The following is a 25032-nucleotide window of genomic DNA, read 5'->3' on the forward strand; positions in this document are numbered from 1 at the left end:
TTGTCCACATTTGTAGTATGGATATGTTCAAACATTTGTCACCTAAAATTATCTCGATTACATCTGTGTGTGTGATGAAAAAACCGTCTTTGACATTAGGTATGCCAAATTTGGCCCCATCCCATGGCAATTGAATTGGCTTTTGGTAAACATCAAACATGTTCTTAACCAATTATCCCAATGGATCAATTGCAACCACTGCATTGTCAATTCCAGTAGATGTAACCCTTTTGGGCAGAAGCTTATGTGAATCCTACATGTTTAATGAAAATTTGAATAGCTAAATTTTTATTAAATAATGTCATTGTAATAAACTTCTTGCAGGGAAAATAAAATACCTCATTACATACAGGTTTCACCAGATGTGTTGGCCACCCAATGAATGTGCCAATAGCCTGGCTCACAAATTAAATCTCTAATGCCAGAAAAAGGACCTGAGCGTCACCATGGTAAACTTTCACAACACTTACCCTAATCACATCATCTACATAAGGGATATTATGTATGGTGGACGCACTATCATACACTTTTCCCAATGCCACTAGTTGAGTACAATGGTCATGAACTACGTATAACCCCATAGTATCCACGTGAACATTAGAAGGGTCTTTAGCTGATGGAATGGTGTTAGCTTCAGCACAGCTCCCCTTCGTGCTCACACGTGCAGCTAACACTTGTATATCAGGTGCCTCAAGTGGTGGTGAGTGTTGTGATGCAATTTGGGATAATTCTAATTTTATTGCTTGCTTCAACTCTTGTTTAATTATTTCCAAACTGCATTTGTTTTCCTCTTCTACCTTCCGCCTCCATGCTTCTTGTAAGTTTTTGTTTTCTTCCTCAACTTTTTTTCTTAACTCTTCCTTCAAGTTACCAATGATTTGAGCCAATTATTGTTGACTGATTGATGTGGAAGAACTATTTGACCCACAAGATGCCTGTCCATAATACTGGTTGATTGTAACACCTGTCCCCGCCACATGTACACAACCTGGATGCTCTGGCCGGCCAAGAACCGTGTTCAATATGTCATGATGACCTTGCGGAACAAAGCTTCCTTGGGTCCTCTGTTCTTCTAAAAAGTCTTGTTAAAGACACAATTTCAAAATAAATATAATGTAGCTTGTTATTGTACAATTTACTAAGTCAGACTGTGAAACACGGAGGTCATTACTCACAATTTTTTTTATATTTCTTAGGCCGCTGTAGAGGTCATCTACCCATATCACTTTGTGTGGGCCATCTTTCACTTCATATGTCTTGAAACAGGCGATGGTGGGTCGACACTCAATGATGAATTTTTAGTGAACTTAACTTGGTGTTCTCGTGTCCTCCTTTTCTCATCCATCAATTTTTTTCTAGTAGATCCTAACCCCCTCGAGACAATAAGAGGGGGCAGTCATTGTATTTTTGAATTTTCTGGGCCTTTTTCCGTATTCCCTTACATAGAACCAAGAACAGGTTGGACAAAATTAGTAAATAAAAAATTGATAACAATTTCAATTTTATAGTTGAAAAGTACTTAAATATACCTACCAGTTTAGGGTTTGGCGGCTTTTTGCAAATTCTGCCCATGTTGTTGCATCAATACCATACTTAACAGAAGGATCATCTTTCTACTAATCATCATTGTCACCATAAACATATTTTGTCATTAGGGAGGACTTAAATTGCCTCCATCTGGTAGCCACCATTGACATGACCTTCTTTTTAGCATTGTCACCCTAAGGGATGTCAAATTTCCCCTCCAAATCAAAATTATTATGAAACAGTTAGTGAATAATAATATTTTAAAATAAATTGAGTAAAATCGAATTATAATGTGAACTTAAATACGCACTTACCAAAATGTCATCCCATACTAGGTTCTTTAAAGATTCTAGTACATCATTCCAATTTGAGTGGGTAATAGTAATTTTTTCTCATGCTACAACCCCCAAATAACTATGGCACTTTTCTTTATGGGGGCCTGATCCTTTCCCAGTGGTAGCATTTATGTTAACCGTTGGCCGTGGCTGATCCAAACTTCAAGCAGTCAACCTTCTCAGCCGGGTCGATTATGTAGTCTTCCTAGACGTAGCCTCCAAATGAATATCTAAATGTGAAGGAGACCTTGGGGGTGTTGCCATGAGTCTGTGTAAGTCAAACAAATTGAGTTAGGACATAATTAATCATTTATATAAAAGATATGAATATAGCATAATTAACCATTTATATACAAAATGCGTTGACCCCCAACAAATTAAGTTAGGACATAATTAATCATTTATATAAAAGATACGAATATAGCATAATTAATCATTTATATACAAAATGCATTCACCCCTAGAAATTGAGTTAGGACATAATTAATCATTTATATAAAAGATACGAATAAAGCATAATTAATCATTTATATACAAAATGCGTTGACCCCCAACAAATTGAGTTAGGACATAATTATTTTGTGAGTATGCAGTTATGTACGAATATTCTCCCATAAACCTTCATCATGATCGTTATGATTTTCATGTACATCATCCTATTGATCTTCCCCATTTATAAAAGGCATTTGATCACAGAAAGTCGACATCTCGCTGACATCAAGTGTTGACCCATCAATCCAGTCACTGATACAAGTTGTTCTCCCTTGAAGAACCACTGACCATCTTAAGTCGCATGGATCTTCGACATAAAACACCTGTCTAGCTTGCGCTGCCATGATGAATGGATCGTTGTTGTAAGAAACCTTTCGAAGGTCTACCAAAGTAAAACCCATTTTGTCTTTACGTATTCCAGTATTTCCATTAACCCACAAATTCTTGAAAACAGACACTCTAAATTCACAAAAATCAAGCTCCCAAATATCTTCAATGACTTCATAGTAAGGCATGGACGCATGAATCAGATTATTATCAGAAGCACTACAAAACTGATCTAAATGACCATCAACATAGACCCCACTATTCTGCATGCTACTTTTTTCATCTTGTGACCTTGTGTAGAAAGAATAGTGATTGATATCATATGCCTTCCAAGTTGGAACATTTAGATTTGGACCAACAGCTAATAATATCAGTGTCTTCGAAGCACTATCATCCGTGAAGATTGTTTCTCTAAACCAATTGATAAAAGTTCTATTGTGCTCTTGCAACAATCTCATCTTGTTCATTTTTTGGTGAGTATCTGACACATGTTTTTTGTGAGCATCTATGTACGGGATCACCTCTGCTGTGTTGTTTAGTACATATAGAAGAGCTTGTGATAACTGTTGTCGATCCATGGTTACAACATTAAATCCCTGTGTACCTCTACCTTGAATCACGGAGTCATGACAACTTTGAGGAACCCCGACTGGTGTAGCGGTATTTATATACTCAAAGCAAAATTCAATAGCTTCTTTAGCAACGTATCTTTCAACAATGCTTGCTTCTGGTTGATATTGATTCTTTGTGTATCCTTTCAACACCTTCATGTATCGCTCAATAGGATACATCCAGCGTAAAAAGACAGGCCCACAAAACCAAATCTCCCGCATAAGGTGAACTATTAAGTGAATCATGATGTCAAAAAATGACGACGGAAAATACATCTCCAATTCACAAAGGATGATGGAAGCCTCATTCTCCAAATTATCCAACTGCTGAGGGTCAATTACCTTGCTATAGATAGCATTAAAGAAAAAACACAAACAAGTTATGACAAACCTAACTTTTTCAGGCAAGATACCACGAACGGCCACTGGCAACAATTGTTGCATTAACATGTGATAATCATGAGATTTCAAACCCACCAACTTCAAATCCTTAACTGACACAAGGCTCTTAATATTTTAAGAGTATCCTTATGGCACTTTCAGATTTTTGAGACAATGACACAAACTTTTCTTCTCTCTCACAAACATTGTGTGACATGCTGGGGGCAAATACGTTCGATCACCTCATGAAACTGGATGTAGTTGGTCTCGTATACCCATGTCTACCAAATCTTGACGACATTTCAAACCATCCTTGGTCTTGCCCTTAATGTTAAGAAGGGTGCCAATCAAACTCTCACAAACATTTTTCTCCACATGCATGACGTCTAGACAATGTCGTACATGTAGATCGCACCAATAAGGAAGATGAAAGAATATTGACATTTTCTTCCAAACATCATTCCCCAACGCATCCCTTTTTTGTGTCTTACCAAAGATAGTAACGATGTCTTTCACCCGATGATAAACTTCTTGTCCACCTAAGGGTTTAGGCGCACTTTCAATCTCATTTTGTCCATTAAATGCATTCTTCAATCGGTAATACGAGTGATGAGGCTTCAAAAATCTTCAGTGTCTTGTATACATTGTCTTCTTTCCATGTTTAAGTTGAATGTAACTGGTGTTTTTTTCACAAATAGGATATGTGTGGTGTCCTTTGACAGTATATCCGCTCAAATTCCCATAAGCCGAAAAGTCATTACTGGTGCGAAACATCATTGCACGTAACCTGAAGGTTTGTTGAACACTCTGGTCATACACATCAACCCCTTCAACCCACACTTTTCTCAAGTCTTCAATCAAGGGAGTCAAATAGACATCAATATCATTTCCTGGCTATCTTGGACCTGCTATCATGATAGACAACATAATGTATTTTCACTTCATGCACAAGGAAGGTTGTAAATCATTAGCAAAACAGGCTATGAACTATGGTTGGTGCTCAAGTTTTTGAAAGGATTCATTCCGTCTGAAGCAAGACCAAGCCTTAGGTTTATGGGATCTTGTCCAAATTCCGGGTACAACCGATCAATTTTCTCCCATTATGGAGAATCAGCTGGATGTCGGAGCAACCCATCATTTATTCTTCCATTTGCATGTCATCGAAGGTATTTTGCATCCTCCGCATTAGCAAACAATCTCTTAAACATTGGTATTATTGGAAGATACCAACAAACCTTCACTGGATGACTATTATTTGTGTCGGCATCGCATCATGTCTTCCATACAATTTGTTGTTTGTGCATCATTCACCTCAATGTCAGGGGCAGTTGACATTTGTGGCAATTCACCATGCCATATCCAGTTTGTGTAAGTCGGACTGAAGCCTTCACATATAAGATGTGATCTAATATCATTCAATGAGTGGCGTCTCCCATTCACACATTTAACACAAGGACAAAAATATTTTCCACCTAGTGTTGATCCATTTTGTTGCGCAAAATGCAAGAAACTTTCAACCCCATTCTGATAGTCATCACTTATGCGCGGTGCTTGAATCCAACTTCGATCCTTATTTTGTAGTTTATGGTTCCAGCTACATTATCATATATGCATGAGAATCTCACTTTTTTCATATAAAGGTAAGACCCTATCCCATTCAAGAACTCCCTTTTTTACTTCATTCACGCATACAAGTTAAGTATGTTATGATAAATTTGACGAAATTTCAGCAGCATTTCACATTGGTCTCCAAGTACACGAAATGAAAGTGGTCACATCAACTGACCACGATCAAGTATGCACCCAGAGAACAAAGCAATATGCATAAAACGAAAATTTCATCAAAATGTAACACAATATACTTAACCTATGACTGTGAATGAAGTAAAAAAAAAATGAGTGTTCCCAAACTGTCCAAATGGATAATTCAAGATTCAATACAATGATTAATCCAAACTGTCCATATTAATCACTGTATTGAACCTCAAATGGAAAACTAAGGTTCACTCATAATGCATACAATTTTAATAATAAACAATATTGATATATTAAGACAATTATAATATCTAATTAAGTGGGATACCAACATACATACCTTGAGTGAAGTGATGCTAGCTTAAAAATTGTATTAATGTATCTTCACTGAAGCAAGAAGAAGATAAACCAGCGTTAACTTTGAATGTCTATCAAATAGTATTACCTACAACCAATAGGAAGGGATATGTGTAGGTAAGAAACTTAACCATTAATTTTGAATACATTGAAATGTATATATTTCTATGTAACATTGCGTATTAATCTAGTCATGGTGTTGGACAACCATATCACTATGGTGTTAGAAAATCTCAATATAGCATGCCACATGAAGATTGATTAGTACATTAGTCTACACAATGTAATATGTTTTTTGGGGAGTTGCTGGTTAAGTAATAATGTCTTCAACTTGAAGTTAGTGATGCTTACATATATATATATATATATATATATATATATATATATATATATATATATATATATATATATATATATATATATATATATATATTAAGACATAACATATAAATGTAGTTGAAGTTATAAATTATGATAACTCAAATTATATAGTTGAATATTTAAAGTAAGTAGCTTGAGCGATATAGCCATAAGAGGCAGCAATGGAAGACATGCACTCAGATGCCCATTATGTTGCATGAACTTGGCAAGTCCAAAATCAGCAACATGAGCATCAAAATGTCCGTTCAGCAGTATGTTGTTTGACTTGACATCCCTATGGATGATCAAAGGGGAACAATCACGGTACAAATAGCAAAGTCCTTTTGCAGCTTCTGTGTCTATTTTGAGCCTAGTGTCCTACTTGAGAAACTCACCCCTCTTCCCATCCAACACTTCTCCCAACCTTCCATTTGGCATGTAATGATAAACAAGCAATGTTTTAATTTTTGCAAACAGGCCATTTCTCCTAAACTGGGTTGGGTCAGACCCTTCATATTCACTAGTACCACTGTAGTACTAGCAACTATCCTACAAACCCTGTCAATGTTCCTTATATTCCTTACTCTTCTGCTAACTTTATACACTAATCTCGATGCTACTTGAATTTATTTGAATATGGGTATATTCTAACTTGAAAATGAATTGCATATTTGGCTTTAGGAATACATACAAGATGGATCTCCACAGGATTTATTAGCTTTCTTCATAGATTTTGTTTGGCAACATCAATTTTTGCCATAGAAACAGTTGATATGGGGATCTGCAATACTAACTGCTGTCAAAGTTTTGCAATTAGCAGGACTAGTTAGCAACACAGATAGTGAAGACAAGGATAAAAATTGTTTCAACAATGTGTATAGGGCTAAGTGTTTCTTGTTAATATTCTATTACAAGACCTAAACTTTCTGATTAAACTATCTACCACACTCATGTTTCAGAACTCACTCATGTTCCATAACAATGAGGGTGTCACCTCTAAGAATTCTTATGCTCAACTCAGCAAGGGTATGAGTCTAGAGATGAGGGATGAACAAATGCATAACTTTTGCTGCTAATGGAGAATATTTATCGGTCTTTTCTTTAACCTTAGATAAAGGTGATGAGAATAGTTGGTTATCTAATTGGGAGGTTATATCATAAGCAGCCAGATAAGGAAATTGAAATATATGGATCCTCCCAAATTTGTGGAGGGAGAATTAGCCACTCTCTGTAGTGAGGGAATCTCTGTAGTGATGTTGTTCCGCCAATAAATAACATATTCTCCAATCTAGCTAGGTCAGCAATGAAGTGAGGAATTTCTCCATGCAACTTGTTTATAAACAAATTCAAGAAGGTAAGCTCTTCAAGCGCAGACAACTCATAAGGGATACCTTCTATCAGCATAGAGGAATTTCTCTATAATCCTAGTCCCTTGTCTTAAATATATGTTCAATCAATTTTATCCCATAATTTCATGGTACAGTTCACAAGTTTTATCCTATGTAGTTTATAATAGACCACTAAAGTACTTATAATTATGACTTTCCATAAATTCAAATTCAAGGTTTAAGAAGGAACTATTTTTTTTTCTCGTGAAGTGGAGAAGATATGTTTGTTTGGATGGGTGAAATGAATGAATGAATGAAATAAGAGGTAATAAGAAAACACCATTTGAACCTGAAAAAACTCTTGTAACAACAGAGAAAACCTACAATGTGTGGACAAAATCAAAATTGCTTTCACAGCCCAATATTGTGTTTTGTTGTTCGTAAGTCATAGCATATGTAAGTCAGCACATTTATCCTGTTAACAATTTGGTGCTGCACACGGATGGGATGAGGGAGGAGATGCAGAAAAGGGTGAAAGATTTTCTGTGAAAAAATCCATTTCATTTCATGCCTAAGATTAGAGGAAGAATTTTATGTGGGACCCATGAAATGTTATCATTTCTCTCTCCCATTTTCCTTCAAACATGATTCAAATGTTACCTATCTCTCTCTGATTATGTACCTTTTGTTTTCCTTCCTCATATTTCAGGCAAAACAATCCTAGTGTTACTGCATGTCTCTTAAGACTACATGTGTTAAAGTCAAGACCAACTCTCATGAATATACAGAAACATACCACCAACTCTTATGCCAGTGAAGAACTCCTTTAAGCCCACTATCATCTGTATGAATATGTAATTAGCATAATGAGACTTCATAATTTTTAAATGTTCATGAAAAAAAAGTAGTTGAAAATGAATGGATCAATGTATTATAATAGGTGAAGTTAAAGTCTAAATGCAGAAAAATAACAAGGCAGAATGAAAAAGGGGATAACCATAGAATATCAGAAGTCAAGCCGAATGTTGTGGTTAATGGAATCCTCAACTTTGAAGAATGTTAGGGGGAAAGAAATCAGAAAAAATCAACAATGATTCGAGTTAGATAGCAACAAAACGCTTCCACACTCAACTAAGTTGTCTTGTTGTGCCTCTTAACATATTTCTTTTTCTTTTGTTTCCCCAGTATCACCATGCTATGAAATCAAAATTGTAACCACAACTCTGGAAGTTATTGAGCAAAGTAGAAAGAATATGGAAAGGTCTAAGAAGGATCTTTATATATGATTAGACACATTAAGAGTCTCATTGACATATATAGTTAGCACTAATGAGGAAAGTGACCTACAATTTATAGATACTTGTAAAATACTACATTACCACTGACAATATAATTCAAAGAAAAAAAAAAGAAAGGGATTTCATGAAGTCTTCTTCTAACCCTCTTACTTTTTTTTTCATTTGTTACTTTTCCATTGGCAATACAAGGATCTTTATTTAAGAGTTCACTAGACCCTACAAGATGAATGAAAGAAACTGACCTGGTTCTCATCCAAAGGAAGTATAACAAGATTACTTTCTCCATTGAACTGGTCCACTGTGGTATCATGAATTAGAGTATGAAACCATCCAACAGTAGCACAGGTTTAGGTCAGATAAACCGGCTTAAGGACAATTAAGGGGGGAAATATGAAACAAGAGGTCAAATGATTATTGGTCTTACAATCCCATAATGATTTAGGTCGCCAATCAGTGCAATACCATGTAAATGACAAATTCACAGCATGCAGTTACCTTAAAAATGAATGGTTTGTAAATTGAAATTCAGATTACCCTGATAACAATTATTTGTTGGTTTACTCCATACTGCCGGATTTTTGGCAATTTTACCTAACAGAATTTAGACACATTCAACGACAAGGATTAAAATAGAATTAAAAGTGCATGTGTAGGGATTAAGGCAGTGTTTGGTTTGGTGTTAAACCATCTTCAACGCTAAAGCTTCATCTCACAGGAATTGCATTGAACATGCCTAGGAACATGTGTTTTGAGTAAAACAAACTCACTAAAATGTCTACTTTTAGGTATAGGGAGTAAAACATAAAAATGGTGCAAGGATAAGGACCAAATGAGTATTTAAACCAAAACTACACACTTCCTAGTTATACAACCTACTATAAGATACATTCTAATACGCCTATGATTGTGTTTTATGCATAACTGTCATACAGTTTCTACTACAAAACTGCTTCTAGTATATTTGCTATCACATATATACTTCTAAATCTTAATACATAATTATCAGCAATTATTTTCTATGCATAACTATCATCCTACAGTTCCTAATACAAAATTGCATTCTAATAGATTTGCTGTTACAGAACCAGTTATTTTCTCACTCATACTCCTAATTATTAACTACGTCCAATCTATTAATGGAGCTAAACTTCGATCTTGGTTCCCATTATCTACACGTCAAAGCCAGTAGACCAAGCTTTATTTAGGGAATTAACGAGCATGCTATAAATATATTTACAATTTACATTTAAGACTACAATCTCTTGCACCTTATCTAGGCTTTGAAAAACCTATTACATACAATTTTGACTACAGGCTACCTTCATGAGCCAACTTTTAAGTTCCAATACTGCTAAAAAGACATGTTTGAGAAATTCTTGGTACTGCTTGATCTGGATGGCATACTTGCCCTTTATTGAATTTGAATTGGATTTGACCATGCCTTTTACTTTGGCAAGTAGCTATATTTGATGATGGATAATGTACAGGGTGCTTTAAAACTTTTGTTATTTCAGTGGTAAGGGTCATGGCTTCATATGCTTCTGTTTTTTTTTTTATTTTCAAATCTGAAGGACCATATATGTTGGATCGAGTGGCCTCAGAATAATTAAGAAGGGGGGGTTAAATTAATTATTCCTAAAACTTTACCAATTAAAAATTACTCTTTTAAGGCTTTTACTTTTGTTATTAAGAGAATATGGAGTAGAAGAGAAACTTAACAGAAAGTAAAAGCGAAAATTAAATGCACAGCGGAAAGTAAAAGAGTAGGGAAGAAGGAAACAAACACACAAGAGTTTTTATACTGGTTCGGCAACAACCCGTGCCTACCTCCAGTCCCCAAGCGACCTGCGGTCCTTGAGATTTCTTTCAACCTTGTAAAAATCCTTTTACAAGCAAAGATCCACAAGGGATGTACCCTCCCTTGTTCTCTTTGAAACCCTAGTGGATGTACCCTCCACTAGAACTGATCCACAAGAGATGTACCCTCTCTTGTTCTCAGTCAAACCCAAGTAGATGTGTCCTCTACTTGTACCACAAAGGATGTACCCTCCAATGTGTTAAGACAAAGATCTCAGGCTGTTACACCTTTGATACTTTGTGAATGGGGATACAAAAGAATTCTCAGGCGGTTAACCCTTTGAACGCTTTTGTATTAGGGAATGGGAAGAATCAAAAGAATTCTCAGACTTTGTCGTTTTGAATTCTTTGACAAGGGAGAAGGGAGACACAAAAGAATTCAGGCGGTTAGTCCCTTGTTCTTTTGGAAAAGAGAGAAGAGACACACAAAAAGAATTTAGGCGGTTAGTCCTTGGCGAATTCTTTTTGGCAAAGGGAGAAGAGAATGAAAAGGATGAATAGCACAAGTTTTCAAGGTTTAGAAAAACCAGAAAACTTTGGAAAGCTTTTGGCAAAAGGAAGAAGAAGAAGAAGAAGTTCAAAGAGACTCAGAAATCAATGTGGAAAACTTGCTTGTGTAAAGAATGAATTGGAAAAGATTGATTGATAGAATGAATTGAATTGAAAATGCAAAACAAAGTCTTGCTTTTATAGACTCTTCATGTCTGGTCAAGAAGGTCATTCAGAAGAGTTATAACTTTTAGAAAAACTTAAAACCCATTTGAAAAAGTCAAAACCTTTTTGAAGAGTTACATCTTTTGATTTTTCAGAACCAAACACTGGTAATCGATTACCAAAACATTGTAATTGATTACAGCCTTTTGAAAATATTTGGAACGTTGTAAATTCAGTTTGAAAACTTTTTTCAAACTCATTTTGCTACTGGTAATCGATTACAACAATATGGTAATCGATTACCATAGAGTAAAAACTCTTTGGTAAAGGTTTTGTCAAAAACTCATGTGCTATTCAAAGTTTTGAAAAAAACTTTTTAATACTTATCTTCATTGAGTCTTTTCTTCATTCTTGAATCTTGAGTCTTGAATCTTGATCTTGATTCTTGAGATCTTGAGTCTTGATTCTTGATTCTAGGCTTTCTCCTTGAGTCTTGAATTCTCCTTGATTCTTGAACTCTTGACTTGTTCTTGATTTACTTGAGATGTTCTTTGATTCACTTGAGTTGTTCTTTGATCTTTTGAGCTTTTTGTTCATCACCTTTGTCATCATCTTTTGTTGTCATCATTGTTATCATCAAAACACCTTTGAATCATTTTTGATTCATCATGAAGCTTTGCTTCCACAATATAGATATCAATTATCAACAACAAAAAAAAGGTGTCATATATTCATTGAATGATCATTATTGAAGTAATGTTATTTTCATTTTTCCTGGACTTCCTCTTATTCTTGAAAGATTTCAACTCTTGAATTAGTTTTAGTTATTGATGGACTTTCAAGGTTCATTGTTGAACCTTGTAGAAGTCATGCTTGATTAGTGAAAATGGAAATAATATAAGAAAGACAATGGAATTAATGCATGGAATAGTTCACCAAACAACACTACAGGAAATGCATCGAAGAGGTTCAACGAATTGTTGACTCTTGTAATAACGCCTAGTAGACATTCTTACAAACAATTTACATGCAACAAAATTACTAATATGAAACACGACTTGGTGAAAAAATAGGTTATCACCAATGGTAAGTACAACACTTTTCGCACTGTTTCATACCACAAACAGATATTCACCAAAGAGCACAAACAAGATTGAAGTAGTGAATATTTTTTCAAGTAATTGGCAGCACACACCATAGCAATCACAAACGTCGAAGTACGAAGAATGTACCTCTGGGGCGATGTGCAAACCACACACCAAGTAGCGCGATGAGGGAGGCAGGAGAGTGATTGATTGACTGAGGGAGGAGAATGGTCCAATGAGGGAGGAGAGTGATGGACTAAGGGTCGACAAATCGACTGTGAGCACGAGCGACGGAGGTAATAGCCACACAGATGGTAAATGAAGTATGACTTAGGGTGCACGGGAGGGGGAAAAAAGGTTCACAAAACAACGATGATCTTATACATAAGACCGTCTTCTTTTTAAGGTTGACAAAACGACGACAGTCTTATATGAAAGACCATCTTGATTTTCAACAAACATAATTACGACATTGCCACCGAGACACAATCAAAGACGGGTTCATACAACCGTCTTAGAATGACAGTCGTAAAAAACTTTTTTCATTCATATAATTACAAAAATGTCACTGTATCATATTCTAGAATCACCATCATAAAACATTTATTTTGTAGTAGTGTATTTATTTTGCAAGTGAATTATGATCTAACTATATCAAAATTGTTCATCTACTAATCTCTATTTCATTAATAATATATTTGTCTATATTGTTATTTTTTAGTGAGAATTGTATTTTTAGATTTGTGAACTTAAAAATAATCATTAAAACTAAAGCATGTTGATGTGTTTACTAAAAGAAAATTGTTCAATTAAACTAATTTTTTTAATCTAATTTAATATATATTTAATTACATAATAAAAATCAAATTAAATAAATACTTATTATAATTTCTTCCATGCAAAAGTAATGTTTAAAGTAATTTTTTTGTTAATTATTTATTATCTTTTATATTTAGTAGATTATTTTAAAAAAATTGTCCAGACATTTTAATATAAATCTATTAAAATAGAAATTATATATAAAATATAAACATTATTTTACATTTGCATCCCTAAAATTTTAAAATATTGTGACATTAGATCCTAGAACTAAAAAAATTCAAAATAAGTCTCTAGAATGTCAAATAAGATACTTAGTATCACTTTAATTTTTAAACACAAATTAATATCACAAGAATTTCAGAAATTAATATCTATCATAATTTTTAGTGTCAAATAAGATACTTAGCACATATTGCAATTTCAGAATTTTTTTTAAAAAAATCTTACTATTAGGACTAAAATGACATTGTTTTTAAGGACCCGAATTTTAATTCATTATTTTATCTATCATAAAAAAAGTATCAATAAAATTAATATCTATTTTTTTACTTTACTAATTACTTATATAAAACTCATGTTGAGTTTTTGTATGAAATCAAGTACAGAAATTTGAACTTAATTAACTCACAAGAATAAACAATTTACCTAAAATTGCATTAACATCTAAATTATTAGGGCTAAATTAAATTTCTTTATATAAATGATTTTTTTACAAAAATCATTATACATTTTTTATTTAGGGTAAAAATATGTTTGGAGTTCTTATAAAATCTGAAAAGTATTAATTTCGTCTTAATAATTTTTTTTATTAATTTGGTCCTTGTAAAAATAAAATATATTTTTATTGGTCTTTAGTGCTAACTCTATTAGATGTTTGCTAACGTGATTAATGGATCAAATTATTTTATCTCTCTACATTCTCAAATATACTCTGAAGACACCAAAAGTCATTGTTGCTTCATGTTTCCCCTAATTTCATTAGAAATTACAAGAAAATCGTCTAGAAAGTGATACAAAAATTACAATTTTTGAGCCGCTAGAAATTGTTTATTTATTTTGGAGAATTTTAACCACCACAAATTATTTAATTTATTTATAAAGAAAAAATTTAACAAATTATATATTGTAAAAAATTTAAATAAAAATTACTAAATATGTTGTTTATCTCGTGAAAAGCATCAGTCAAAGGGCCTGTTTGGATGCAGCCCAAAAGATCTTTTACCATCTTATCTATTAGAAAAAGATCTTTTTTATTTTTTAAGAGTGTTTGGTTATTAATTTTTTTTTAGCTTTTGGAAAAGTGAAAGCTATGAGCAAATCTTTTCCTGAAGTTCAAATCTGCAGCTTGTGAAATTTTGCTTTTCGGGAATCTATTCCCTAAACAATGCTTGGACAATTATGTCCTCAAAAAATTTCAAAATGACAAAGCATGCGCTCCTCATTTTCTAAACCCTCAAAATTTCTCTCTCCAGTTCCTCACAACGTGCGTGCTGTGCCTTCCTCAATCTCTCTCGTGCTTCAATCTCCTTCCTCATCCTTTCCGATCTCCTTCCTCATCTCTTTCGATCATCCTTCGTCATCTCTTCTTCTTCCTTTGTTAGCATCACAGGTTAACCAATTCTTCATTAATTTCTTTTTCTTCTCATTAAATTTTGAATTGTTATGGATTAGGGTTATACTTTTGTTTGTTTCATTAAGCTTGTGAAATGTCTCTCAATAAAGTTCCTATGAAAAGAAAGAAAGCAGAATGGTGTAATAAAAATACTGAGGTTATGTTGAAAGTGTGCATAGAATAGGTGAATGCTGGAAATAAACCTTATAGCCACTTCACTAAGCTTGGTTGGGCAAATATTGCAGAAAAGTTCAATAAGGCAACAAATTTGAAATATGAATATAAACAATTCAGAAATAGGTGGGATTCTTTGAAAAAGGAATGACAATTATGGGTTAAGCTTATAGGGAAGGACACAGGTCTTGACTGGGATGGGGAGAAGAAAACCATTGCAGCTAGTGATGAATGGTGGGAAGCCAAAATTCAGGTATGTATTATTCAACGAAAATAGAGTTTTTGTGCAGGCCACTCTTTTGTTTTTTATGTGTGATTCTTGACTTTGCGGCAAAAATTGAAGTTGCAGACTGTTTTTTAGAAACTTGCGTCTAAAATTTTAGTTGATAATTAGGTTGGTTATTACTCTGTTACTTGTTGCAATTGAGGTAGTTTACATGCAAAGAAATGAATGTGTTGATATAGTGATGTTTCTTTTAAAACCTAATGAAATGGAAATTTATTGGCATGTTTTTTATTACTCTGTTTTTATTGTCTGCTGCATGTTTATCTGCATCGTTTGGTATTGCATAAAGGCATGTTTTGTTATCTGTAAATTTATAAAGGAATAGTTCTCTTTCTATTGATTCATGTAAATGTACAGAATATAACCAAAGATTGGTCTAATGGGTAAAAAATGAAATGCACCATGCTGATGCAGTGGCCATACCTATTGGACACTTCCAATTTTATACATGTTGGACAGATGATTTGCAAAATGTTGCAGCTTCAGCAACTGCAAAGCTCTTATCATGATCAGTTGTTTGATGCCACTTGCAATCTCATCACAATGGCAAACACATGAGTTGTTCCTGTCACTACAAATCCTATGTTCCTCCTTTCACTTTTGTGTTAACAGTTTTCATAACGTCTGAAGTAATGGCTTGACAGATGTTTGTGAATACCATCATTTTCATCTCATTTGCATCATGAGACAATATGTGCATGCCATTTTTTTTTTTGACATTTTGTATGGTTTTCTTACTTGACTGTATGGGACCTCTGGAAGATCCAAAGTTATTTAATGGCATATGGACGAAACAATTGTCATCATTCTTCAGAGAAATTCCAAAAGTGCAAGTCACTTCTCTGTCAAAATCTGCCCAAAGGTGTAAATATATATAGTCATTCGTCATGATTTAAAACCTATTAGGATTTTTTTTGTTCCAACATGTAAATAGAAAGTAGGCAGAAAAACAATTTTCTCAAGCTTTGGTGTTGGACCATATCCATAATAGCCAGTTGCGGAGGCAATGGATAGCATTGCTAAAAAAACCATCAAGGTTGCCAAGGTAGATCGAAGGAAAGCCATTTGTAATGGTTTTGTGAAGGGCTACAAAGAAATGCTTCAAAGTAGTGATGAGGTACCAATTCACCGGATGCCTTGGGTATTGGATTCAAATTTAAAAATATGAAATTTTCTATAAAACTACAAGTTAATTGACACGATTCGGATTTTACATATCGTATTGGATTGCATATGGATAAATTCTTAGGTAAGCATGTTTTCATAAATGTAGGACTACTGATCGACATCTTATTTACCATGATGATAAACTTGGCATCATACAATATGTATATATGTTCAAAAGTCAGACAATATAGTGCCATGTGAACGTGGAGCACAAATACAGAGCCAAAAGTGGTTAAAAAGTACAAAGCCAGAAATAAAAAAATTTGTTGCCTACGGCAAGAATATTTGCCAGAGACTAATGTACTTAATGTGAAATTATGGGAGTTACCTTGGAGATCTCAAGTAGACCTGTGACTAGGACAACATAGTGTATATAAATAGGTAACATTGCATCCACTATTAGATCACCCAAAAATGTATGCTCTTGTAAATTTCATGCTTGAAATGTTTAAAGAAATGAACTAAAATAATAAAAATTATGATACCAAATAAGACTAGTTGTTTATGAACTAAAATAATAAAAAGTATCATACCAAGGAGTATGTATTTCATTGATGTAATTATCCCTTAAACAAATATGATCTTTACAAGCACAATGGTTATTCTTTCTTGTTTTCAGTAATATTCTTCAGCTGCTGTTGATGTTATCTTTATTTTATGGCCACAGCCCACAAACATAGATTCCTCTGTCCTTGTTGTGTGCCTTATAAATGGATGACGAGAATTTATGATGCCAGACTAAATGTAACATGAGTAATATTTGAAGGCACTTCTATATATTATAATGAGATTGATTTTTATCTCTTAACTTCCATGCCAAATATATATATTATAATTCTTATTTTTTATTTTATAGGAGGATCCTGAAGTAGCAAAGTTTAGAGAGCAAGGCCTCAAATTCTTACCTGAGATGGAATTCCTTTTTAAGGGTACTATTGCTATTGGTTTTGCAGCATATGCACCATCTAAGGATTCAAGACAATATGAAGGATTCAACACAAGAACATAAGAGACAAATGATAACATTGATGATAACACTGACATGGAAGTGAATCATCCTGAGATAGACACGACAACTCAGAACATGTCTTCGGCAAAGGAACGTGGACAGAGGAAGAGAGGTAGAGAGGGTGACAAAAGAATTGGGTTTGCTGCCAAGCTTTCCTCACAATTAGATCATATTATTCAAACATTTGAATCTAGTGCATCTGCTTAAGACCCAACTAGCATTACTGCATGTGTAGCAAAGTTGAAAGATCTATTAGGACTTGAGCGTGGGAGTGAACTATTTTACAAAGCCACTAGACTTATGAAAAAAAGGGCAAACAAGATCACCTTTGTTGCTTTAGAAGAGCCTGAGCTACAACTTGGATGGATCAAGTCTGACACTTAAGCACAAGTTCCTTAGTTTCTCCTCTATCTGATATCATTGACACTTGCTAGTTTTCTTGGTTATGAACCTTGGTTGTGTTATGGATCTTAGTTTTTAATTTCAGTTATGTCATGGATCTTTGATTTTAATTTTTGTTATGTTATGGATCTTGGTTATGGTTTGGCTCTTAATTTTTATTTTCAGTTGTGTTATGAATTTTTTTTCCTTCTACAGGATGTCTTCATCGTTATCATCAGATGACTCATCACTATCATCAAATGACTCTTCATCTGACGATGAAGATCACATTACGAAGAACAAAGTGTTGATGTTTGCTGTAGCTAATGTTACCAATTACTTCATGAATTATGTTGTGAAAAATCCATGTAGAGATTCAAGCATGACAGGCCATCGTTGGGTATCTGAAATTCTAAATGGTCATCCAATACGTTGTTATCAGATGTTTAGAATGAAGAAACTTGTCTTTCTTGAATTATGTGATATCTTGGAAACCAAGTACAACTTAAAGAAAACTCGAAATGTCAGCATTTATGAGCAAGTTGGCTTGTTTTTATACATGTTGAGTCAACCAGGTTTTGTTCGTAATTGTGAGGAAAGATTTCAACATTCAGGTGAAACAATATCTAGACATTTCCATAGTGTCTTAGAAGCTGTGTGTATGTTTGCAAAGGATATAATTAAGCATGTTGATCCATTATTTAGAGATACTCCTTATGAGATTCTAAAAGATGTCAGATATCGTCCTTATTTTAGGGATTGTATTGGTGCAATAGATGGTACTCATATACGAGTTTGTGTTCCCTCTCATCTACAAGGAGTCTATATTGGTCGGAAAGGCTACACTACCACTAATGTCATGAATGTTTGTGACTTTAGCATGTGTTTCACTTTTGTTTGGGCAGGTTGGGAAGGTTCTGCACATGATATTAAGATATTTATGGAAGCTATACGTAAGCCTGCATTGCATTTTTCACATCCTCCTCAAGGTAAATTAAAATTTATATATTATAATATATGTATCATTATAATTTTGTGTTCTAACTTGCTCTATTGTTTTATTCTTTAGGTAAATATTATCTTGTTGATTTTGGTTATCCTACTTTTATGGGTTTTTTAGGACTGTACAAGAAAACTAGGTATCATCTCCAACAATTTAGAATTGGCCCTAAAATTAGGGGGAGAGTTGAAGTTTTTAATTATTATCATTCTAGTCTTCGAAGTACAATTGAACGTGTATTTGGTTTATGTAAAGCAAGGTGGAAGATATTGGGTAATATGTCACCTTTTGCTTTGAAAACACAAAACTAAATCATTGTTGCTTGCATGGCTATACATAACTTCATTCAAAGAAATTACAAGAGTGATGGAGAATTTGATTCACTAGATGAAGATAACAAATATATAGATAGTGATGAGGATGAAAGTGAAGTTGGTCCTAGTACTACAACATGGGAAGAACCGGATGCTCAAAGTACTCTACAAATGTAACGGTTTAAAGAATCTCTGAAGAGTATGTTTCCAACACGTATTTAATTTCTTTATTTTTAATAATACAAGTTTGCATGTTTATGGTATGGGTACATTTGAACAATTTTATATTGGAAGACATTATTGATTGTATTATTATCAGATTAATGATATTTTATATTTTCTTATAAATTATAATTACATAGATAATAATTAAATTATAAACTAGAATGTATGTGACAACATTACTAAAACAATAAATTAATTAGATTTTAAATATGAAAAATAATTATGTAGAAAGACGTATAATTATATTTTTATGAGATACATTTATTTTATTTTTATAAAAATAATTATTTTTTAATCAAAATTTCTAGAAAATATATAACAATATTTTAAATATAATGATAAAGTCAAAATATTTTTATAAATGAAATAGAAAAAAAATAATTTTATTATTTTTAATAATATTTAATTATTTAAGGCATTTAATAATTATATAATAATATTTAAGTATTTAATTATTAGTTTTAATAATGTCGAAGCATATAATATCCTTTTTGATAATTTTAATTATGTAAAAGATCTTCTATAATTTCATCCAAACACCATATTAATTTAAATAAGTACTTAAGACTTTATCATTCAAATATCAATTTAACTTATGTAAAAGTAACTTTTTAGAGAAAAACTTCTTAGACAAGTTCATTGTCTATAAAATCTTTTACAATAATGCATTCAAACAAACCCTAATCTACTTAATACTATTGGTACTTATCAAGAAAGTTGATCCAATTGTTGATAAACAACTACCAACTGATATTTCAAGGACATGATTTGATTCTTGCCTTCGAGGTGAGATATTATTAATGGCTAATCTTTTAAATAAGTATTCATTGAGAGGTCTACCTTGACACTCTTGAGTACCAAAATCCAACTTCCCTAAACTTTTAAATAAATAAAATACTAATAGTACCCCGCAGAAATATAATACTGCGAGTGAACTTGAGGCGAGGATGAGCCATTTTCCTCCTTATATTATCCAATCCATCCCGAAAACCAACTCTGTATAATTCGGAACCACTCATCGCCAAACCATTAAAAATCGCTCTGCTTTTGTGTTGGCCACGGTATGTACGTTCCAATGCGATTGTTTTTTCGGTTGTTGCTTCTGAGAATGTTAGAATTTGTAATGGGTGCTTCTAGGTTTCTTTTTTTGTTTTTTTATTTTCAGTTGTTGAATTCGATTGATTTTTTTATGTTTAGCACTCTTTGATGCTTGTTTATTTATTTATTTGCAGTTATATTAATTAATTCTGTTAATTCAGCCTACTGATGCCAACAGGGTAGTTTATGCACTGATCACGGATATGATAAATTGAACTATTAAGTAGGAATGAATTTCGTTTAATGTTGTTTTCCATGAACTTAGCAAGTTGGTATTGGTTGGAATTGAACTTTGCTGTGTTTTGAGAAAGAGTTAGTTTGGGATTTGGGAATGGGGTTTGTCAAAGTATGGTTTTGATGCTTTCTCACATTGTTGATTTTTTTAGGAGTTTTCTAATTATTTTTGTAGAAGTTTTATGGAGGGAGCTTTAGAACCTCTCCTCTGCGTAATGTGAGAATCAATGAGATGTTACATTAGGCATAGTTTTCTCCCACCTTTTTCTTATTAATGATTTATTGAGAGGAAAGGATGAGAGTTATTAGTTTTTACCTGGATCCCACTTTTAAGAAAGCACTTAAGTGAGTGATGTGAGAGTACTATGAGCATCTCATCCAATCTACCATCCTTAGAAATGGCAAAGTTGGCCTAGTAAACCAGTTTTGTTAAAAGCTGATTTAAATGCCTTTGGAAGGTTAACTTTTTTGTATCTCAACCTTTAGTTCAAAAACATTTTTACACTAAGCATTGGTGCCTAGGTTGACAACTTGTTTTTAGAAAAAATAGGGTTCATTTATATAAAGCAGTATCCTCTGTTGATTGAATAGTAAGGTGGGTTGGATGGTTAAGGGAGAGAGAAAGAGGGGAAAGGTCGTGGGTTCAATCTCCTCTTTTAACAAAACTAATATTCTAACGAACTAATATTTGTTGATGAAAAAAAAAGAATCATATATATTATGTAAATTTTTTGGTAGATTACAGTAACTTCTTTTATATTATAAATAAAACAACGTCTTGGTAGTCTTGCCTTGTAGATGAAAAAAACAGCAAAATCATGTAAACTCTATAAACTGTTTGCTTGATTTATATCAGGCTGTTTGAAAGATTCAATGACAATAAGCCAATTTAGCATCTTACCAGAAGTATAGACTGTTTAGTGAATGCTTGTTTCTGAGTTTACCAATGAGAGGTAGTAGAAGGTGTCATGACCCTTAGTTACAATAGGAGTTCTATTGACTTCAGAACCAGAAACCACAGTATCGTACTGAAACTTACCCTGCTAGTGGAGTTGGTGATTGTGCATATTAAACTGTAGGAGAACGTTTTGCCAGCAGACTGAGCCAATGGTTGAGTCAAAGAGAGGAATAGTTTGATTATAACATTCTATGCATGGTTGACACTGAGTCCATATAAGATCGGATCACACTTGTAGTCGTATCAGCTATGTTTGTTAATAAAGAGATCAAATTCTGTGGTTGAGGCAATGTGCTATCACGTTTTTCTTCAGTACCATGTCTTTCATAAGACGATGTGTGATACTATTTTGGATGTTCTATGTTGTTGGATATTACATAAAACATTATAATATTATTAACTTCGCTACATTTGATATATATATTTTTGACTAGTCTGTACATTTGATACTGTAATTACAAATAAGTACCTTTTAGTAATTTCATCAAATTGAAGCACTTGTACAAATACATCCAAACAGAACTTATCATTTATGTACTCATGTGCAAGTGTACATTCAGGTGCAAAACAACATGTTGGGAAGTAGCTTTTGACATCAGTTTTATGATAAGCACTTTTCCTATGAGTGCTTAATTGAAACAATTCATTCAAAACAGGACCAAAGTAATTTTAGTGTTGCTTGCTGCTTCTGCACTACACTCTGGGAGCACAAGCAAACCAAACATGTTGATTTCAATGTTTGTTATGACTGCTATAAGCATCATTTCTGCTAGTTCCATACAAATACCTTGTACAACTGACATTTTTCAAAAACCTTCATTCAAGTTAAATTGTCATGGGAAACAGATTTGTCAGGGGAAACAAATGGGAGAAGCAAGAGAAGGATGACATAATATTACTCAAGATTGTACCTCCTGTGAACCAGATTTATGCTAAATGGCTTGCTAGAGACCTTGTAAGAATTCACGGCTTTACTCCAAAACGTACTCGTGCAGTGCAGCCGCCCAATCATTATGTAGAACATATGAAGTTGAATGGATGGTTGGATGTGGACTTGAATGATCCTGATCTTGCTCATTTGTTCGAGTAGATAATTTCTATATGCCATATAGACAATTATTGTGACTTTGTAGCTGCACTATGATTACATTAAATTGTTCAGAGGGCGAAAAAAATGAGTCACATTGTTGCTTTGGGTTGGCTATAAAATTCCTGTAGATGGTTGTATTCTGAAACCCTAGTGTTGATCACCACTCAGCAGTGGGTACATAAACATGCTATATGTTATACAATAGATTTTTTTGTTCAATCATGTTCTATTGTTGTTAATAGTATGTATGTTGGCATAAGAAAGTAGTCTGTGATTTGTCACATTAGGAAGTTTATCAACATTTGTAATAGCCAGGTAAATTTAATGAAGTGAAAACTCTGTCTTAAATCTTAACCAAGGCAGTTTTGGTCGTAATGAATAGTAATTATGGCACTAGGAAATGATTAAGAATTTTGACAATGAATTGCAAGGATAATGATTGGTGTACAATTTCGTAGACATTCCATCACATCTATGTGTTGTATCACAATCAAAGGTAGGGAAGTACAAAATAAAATAAAACCAGATATAATTAAACGATAGAAAGAAAAAAAAAATATGTGATGTGTAAGTAGCATTATTTAAAACATTCTAATTGGTTGTATCATAATCCTACCAAGAAAGAATAGATAAGGTCGAACACAATTGATTGAGGGAAGCCTCGTTATCATGTGCTATTCAAGTAATGTTTCAATAAAACGGTAAGGTAACATGTGCTATTCAAGCAATGCTTCAATGAAATGGTAAGAGATTTATTATATAGCACAAAAAATATCTTGTGCTTGTACCCAACGTGAGTATCTATTATTATTGTCTTGTCTATTATCATTCTTATTCAACACCTTTATAAAAAAAATGTTATATTATTCTCATCGATTAAACCAATAACTAAGATTTTTTTTTAAAAAAAATAGTTAAATAAGAGTGACAATAATCGCATTAGAATAACAATAAACACTACTTTAATGTCTGACTTATTGTTAATTTCTTCAATTTGGGCCATTGCTTGCCTACCTTGAATTTTTATTAAATAATTCTACATTGGTAAAAAAAAAATGCTAAAATTCTATTGGATTAAATATGGATTCCATAAGAGTTATTGGATAAATCAAAATAGTGGAAAACACTCGTTTAAAAGTTAACAACAATACTAACTTACCAAGACAAAAAAAAAAATAGTTTGCTATTTTTCATTTCTTTTTTGTTACATACATTTCTAATTTATATACAACCTTACATCTAAAAATTTATTTCACTGATAATAGAAAATATTAATTTAAAGTAAAAATGCATACTTTACTTTAATTTAAAAAATTGAGAAAAGATTACATAATGAATTTTTTTTTTCTAATTTGTGCAATGTTGTACGCAAAATAATTAGTTACTTACTTTTAACTAAAAAAATCCATATATTAATTACTAATAATTATCTACTTCATATTTATTCAATTCACTTCTTATAATATCTCTTCTAAAAAATAATAACTATACTCATACTATAGTTCTCATTTTCATTATTATCACCACCTCTATCATCACTATTATGGTTGTTACTGTCACCATTGTTAGGGGTCCATTGTCCCTGTATTTGTGGTTATAACAATATTAAATGAGTAATTATATATATATATATATATATATATATATATATATATATATATTTTAAAAGAATAGATATTATAGAAAATAAATGTATTAAATAAATAAATAATAGACAATTGTTTATTTGAAGGAATCTTAATAATTAATATATTGATTTTTTTTAAAGGAATATTGATTTTTTATAGTTGAAAGTGAGTACCTAATTAATTACTCTTATGGTGTGCAACATTGGACAAACGTTATTAATAAAGTATAAAATCTCAAAAGAATGTAACAATTAATGTATAATTTGATTTCATCCTTGAAAAAAAAGTATAATTTGATTTTGTTTTGTTCAAAGCACTCCAGATCTAATGTTTTACAACCCATAGTTGTCAAAATCAGTTGCAGTGACAATGGATTAGCATAACTTGATGGGATGAATCGGATCTACGTAACGGCAATCACAGTTCAATCGTGACTTAAATTCTGATAAGACACGCAAAGTTAATAGAGGTAACAACAGATATAAGATGTAAGATTGGTCGGATTGTTAAGAAATAAGGAAAAAAAAGAAAAGGTTAGATTTGATTTCTCCCTTGTTATCAAACTAATTAACATATGCTGATAAAAAAAATAAAAAAATAAAAAAAAAAAACAATAGAGGTAACAACGATATTTTGTTTTATTTGGTAGAAACCACGTGAAGTTGTC

The 25032-nt window shown here is 32.8% G+C and overlaps 1 long non-coding RNA gene across 1 annotated transcript; it reads left to right on the forward strand.

Annotated features, from left to right (window-relative positions):
- The first annotated feature begins 20084 nt into the window (after positions 1-20084).
- Positions 20085-22941, forward strand: LOC100820328 (uncharacterized). Its single transcript, XR_137510.5, has 2 exons — positions 20085-20418; positions 22494-22941. It is a non-coding gene; the product is annotated as an uncharacterized lncRNA (long non-coding RNA).
- Positions 22942-25032: the final 2091 nt, after the last annotated feature.

Source organism: Glycine max, chromosome 18 (assembly GCF_000004515.6).
Source record: "Glycine max cultivar Williams 82 chromosome 18, Glycine_max_v4.0, whole genome shotgun sequence".
Lineage (NCBI taxonomy): Eukaryota > Viridiplantae > Streptophyta > Magnoliopsida > Fabales > Fabaceae > Glycine > Glycine max.